The following is a 1,391-nucleotide window of genomic DNA, read 5'->3' on the forward strand; positions in this document are numbered from 1 at the left end:
GGGCGGCCCCTTCTTCGGGACGCAGAAGCGATCTGGCGACAGGTAAGTCGCCAGGATCGCTTCTGTTGTAAAGCCGACAGTCGGCTCTACAAGTTTAAACAGACTCCCGGCGGCAAAAGTCGCCGGGAGTCTGTTTAAACAGCCCCGATGCTGGCGACGTACACTGTACGTCGTCAGTCACGAAGGGCTTAACTCCTCATCTGCCGGGGGAGATCTGCTCACCAGCGAGAAGAGTCAGAGCATATCCCTCCTTTACCCCAAAACTGGTACAGCATATCCCCACCACAAATTGGTGTAGACCCTCCAACAATCCCACCGACAGCACTACTCCAACTATGACCAACACGAACCGCTGTGTGGACTTCCACAGCAATGGGCCCGGGGCCCCTGAACAACATATTCATTCATATTTCCCACCATGGCGGCCTGGATACAGGAGGTGGGATCTTCCATAGCAATGGGCCAGGGGTCCCTGAACTACATACTCATTAATATTTCCCACCTCGGCGGCCTGGACACAGGAGGTGGGATCGTCTATATCATCAAATTCATCATAATTCATTCCCAGCCCCTATGAATGTCTAATGAATCATCACATGACCAGCGAGGAGGGGAACAGAGCTATACGCAATGTCCCATTTCATGGGACATTGCGTATAGCAATTATTTGTCCCGACCTCAGGGTTGAGGTCGGGACAAATAATGACATAGCCAGAGAGAGAGAGGGCTGAACTATATACACATCGTACACGTCTATCTCATCCAGAGCAGTAAGTATGTGTAATAGGGCCCCATGTGCCCCCCCCCCTCTAATAGCAAACCTATGAAGGTCCCCCATAACAAATCTATTGGCCCCCCTCTAATAGCAAACAGATGAAGGTCCCCCATAACAATCCCCCCCCAATAGAAAACCGATGAAGGTTCCCCACATAACAAATCTATTGGCCCCCCCCATAACAAATCCCCCCCCAATAGAAAACCGATGAAGTTCCCCCCATAACAAATCTATTGGCCCCCTCTAATAGCAAACCTATGAAGGTCCCCCATAAAAATCTATTGCCCCCCTCTAATAGCAAACCTATGAAGGTCCCCCATAAAAATCTATTGCCCCCTCTAATAACACATAGTTGGGCCCCGTAGAGGTTGCGCAGCGTGCTATAAAAGGTCAGAGAGAGGAAGCTGAACTATATTCACATTCACCTTGCAGGACGGGAACGTTCAATGTGTTCTATGAATATGACTTCTGTGGCTGCAGAATCTGATGATCCCGTCTCTGTGATCAACTATTCCAGCTACTAAAAGGAAGTGCGTCCCCTGAAATATCTCCCCCCCCCACCTTCAGCATCAGAGATTTATCTCTCACACAGAAGTGCAATGAATGACAGTGATAA

The sequence above is a fragment of the Nanorana parkeri genome, unplaced genomic scaffold (assembly GCF_000935625.1).
Source record: "Nanorana parkeri isolate BGI_ZX_2015 unplaced genomic scaffold, ASM93562v1 scaffold2130, whole genome shotgun sequence".
Lineage (NCBI taxonomy): Eukaryota > Metazoa > Chordata > Amphibia > Anura > Dicroglossidae > Nanorana > Nanorana parkeri.